The sequence below is a fragment of the Eriocheir sinensis genome, chromosome 53 (genome assembly GCF_024679095.1).
Source record: "Eriocheir sinensis breed Jianghai 21 chromosome 53, ASM2467909v1, whole genome shotgun sequence".
NCBI lineage: Eukaryota > Metazoa > Arthropoda > Malacostraca > Decapoda > Varunidae > Eriocheir > Eriocheir sinensis.
This window is the reverse complement of record NC_066561.1, coordinates 8,089,980-8,093,215: the sequence shown is the minus strand read 5'-3', so window position 1 is coordinate 8,093,215 and position 3,236 is coordinate 8,089,980. Positions and strand designations below refer to the sequence as shown.

At 42.1% G+C, this 3,236-nt stretch overlaps 1 long non-coding RNA gene across 1 annotated transcript in view; it reads left to right on the top strand.

Annotated features, from left to right (window-relative positions):
- The window catches only part of LOC126983301 (uncharacterized), a 156,080-nt gene extending 153,485 nt beyond the window's left edge, over window positions 1-2,595 (top strand). The window contains exon 5 of the long non-coding RNA XR_007735772.1: window positions 2,490-2,595. This is a non-coding gene — a long non-coding RNA (uncharacterized LOC126983301). The remainder of the gene's footprint in view (window positions 1-2,489) is intronic.
- The last annotated feature ends 641 nt before the right edge of the window (window positions 2,596-3,236 follow it).

The window sequence follows — 3,236 nt, the reverse complement described above, 5'->3', positions numbered from 1 at the left end:
GAAGGGATTTAAAAGGGAAGAGTAAATGAGAGAGAGAGAGAGAGAGAGAGAGAGAGAGAGAGAGAGAGAGAGAGAGAGAGAGAGAGAGAGAGAGAGAGAGAGAGAGAGAGAGCATTCAATCAATCAATCAATCAATCAATCTGAAACTTCCTAATAAAAAAACAGGATTAAAAATAACAATAACAATAACACGAACAAATATATAAAGAAAAGGTAGAAGAAAAAAAAAGAAAATGACCTTAATGAACTTTCTTGTACCTATTTATATACCTTTACTGTTTGTGTGGGGGGGGGAGGGGGGGAGGAAGAGGGGAAGGGGTAAGAAATGGAGGGGGAAGGGGTGAAGGGGAGGGGGTAAGGAGGGGAAGGAAGAGGGGAAGGGGTAAGGAATGGAGGGGGAACGGGTGAAGGGTAAGTGGGGGGGGTAGGAGGGGGCGCGGGACAGACCTCACCTTCTTATGTACCTGGAACATGTCTCATTAATATTTGACACACCTGGGAGGGAAAAAATGACGAGCGTGGAGCGTGTGAGATGAAGAGGAGGGTGGTGATGGTGGTGGTGATGGTGGTGGTGAGTGTGGTTGATGGTGTAAGATTTAGTGGTGTTGGTGGTTGTGGTGATGATGGTGGTGGTGGTGTAAGAAGAGGAAAGAAAGGAAAACTTGGTAGTGCCAGTGTTGTTGTTGTTGTTGTTTGTGGTGGTGGTGGAGGAGGAAAGAAAGGAGAACGTGGTAGAGGCAGTGTTGTTGTTGTTGTTTGTGGTGGTGGTGGTTGTGGTTGTGGTTGTGGTGGTGGTGGAGGAGGAGGCAGAGGAAAGGAAGGAAAACGTGACTCCCTTGCTTAAATAATTGGGAACCTTGCTTTTTGAGGGACAGACCTGGAAAGGGAATTTGGCGACATACTCCGGTGTTGAATGTTAGACCTCACCATCCATTAATACAACATCACCGGCAATACACCATCACCGGCAATACACTATCACTAGGTAAACACTAACACAACAACCGCCTATTTCAGACTCGTAGGTACAAGATATAGAAGAAAAGGGAAAGACGAACAGGAACTCGAAGTCACTGAAGGAGGAAGAGCAGGAGAAGGAGGAAGAAGTGCCGTAGGGCCATATTTTTAAACACATCCGCGCCCTAGAACACGTAATTTACTAGTCTTTTGTGGGAGTTTAGGGCATTTCCAGGGGTACTTTTATGACCCTGGAGGTAGTCTGAGCCTCCTTCTGTACCGTGAACCTAAAAGAACACTCATTAGAACTCGATTAACCTCTTTTTTGGCCTTTGGAAATGGTTGGTGTGTGGGGTGGGAGCATCTGACAATACCAACTGCAGTCTCTAAGAAGCAAAAAAGTCTGGTGACCTTCGCGAAATAGGATTGGGAGAAGAGGAAGGAGTGAAAGGAAGGAGTGATTGGAAGGATGATAAATAAGCAGTAGGAAGTGAAAAGGAACTAAAGGAATATTGAGAAGAGTAAAAAGAGGAAAGAGTGAAAGAAAGGATGAGAGGAAGGATGATAAATAAGGCAGTAGAAAATGAAAAAGGAACAAAAGGAATATTGAGAAGACTAAGAAGAGGAAGGAGTGAAAGAAAGGATGATAAATAAGACAGTAGGAAAAGAAAAGGAACTAAAGGAGTATTGAGGAGAGTAAGACAAGGAGGGAATGAAGAAAAATCGAGGGTAAGATTTATGTGAACAAGAAGAAAGTAGGGACGGAAGAAGGAATGGAGATAACAAAGGGAGGATTAAGAACAGAGCGTCGCGAAGGAGAAGGAGAGGAAAGGAAAAAAAAGAGAGGAAAAAAGAAAACGAAGATTTATGTAAACAAGAAGAAAGTAGGGACAGAAGAAGGAATGGAGATAACAAAGGGAGGATTAAGAACAGAGCGTCGCGAAGGAGAAGGAGAGGAAAGGAAAAAAAAGAGAGGAAAAAAGAAAACGAAGATTTATGTAAACAAGAAGAAAATAGGGAAGTAAGAAGGAATGGAGATAACAAAGGGAGGATTAAGAACAGCGTCGGGAAGGAGAAGGAGAGGAAAGGAAAAAAAAGAGAGGAAAAAAGAAAACGAAGATTTATGTAAACAAGAAGAAAATAGGGAAGTAAGAAGGAATGGAGATAACAAAGGGAGGATTAAGAACAGAGCGTCGCGAAGGAGAAGGAGAGGGAAGGAAAAAAAAAAGAGAAGAAAAAAAGAAAACGAAAAGAGGATTTATGTAAACAAGAAGGAAATAGGGAAGTAAGAAGGAATGGAGATAACAAAGGGAGGATTAAGAACAGCGTCGGGAAGGAGAAGGAGAGGGAAAAAAAAAAAAATAAAAAATAAAATAAAAGACTGATTTTAATAATTTCGCTTCGGACAAGTTTAAGAGGAAGAAAAGTATACAAACGCGACAGGTAAGTTTAGATTAAAGTCCAAAAAAATGAAAATAAAGTACCTCTAAGTGTTGTCTAGTACCGGTATCTTAATTAATCTTTGTTTTCAGGTGGATAAGGAAAGGATACAATAAGCAGAGGAGGAAAAGGAGTAAAGAATGGGAAGTTAAGGACAAGTTAAGGACATCCTGAAGACCACATAAGCTACAAAATCAAAGTAAGCTGTAGAAGACTTGAAGGATGATAAATTACAGGTATTACGGAGGACAGGTATGCTACAGGTAATGAAGCTAACGAGTGGACAGGTGAGGAGAATGATTAACTAGATATGCTAAAAGTACCTCACCTCCACCTCCACCTCCACCGCTGTATCTGTCTCCATCACCTCCACAATCATCACCACCACCACCACCACCTTCACTATACAACCACCACTGCTGTATCTGTCTCCATCACCTCCACAATCATCACCACCACCACCACAACCACCTTCACGACCATTATATCTACCTGTATTTCCCTCTTCACAACCACATCCACCTATCTCTACTTTTGCCTTCACCTCCATTACCTTCATCTCCACCACCACCACCACCACCACCACCACCTCGTTCGTTTTCACATCGCGCTCCGAAAACACAGGAAAAAGTGGCCTCAGACAATTAGTTCGAATCTTCATGGCTGGAATATATCAAAGGCAGCGTTTGGGAATTACTTAAATGAAAAGTTGATTAATATAGATTTGATTCCTCTATCCCAAAGCCACCACCACCACCACCACCACCACTGCGGCCTCTCACACACCATCAAAATTAGCTCATATTTGAAACATTTAAAAAGAAAACAATTAAAATATC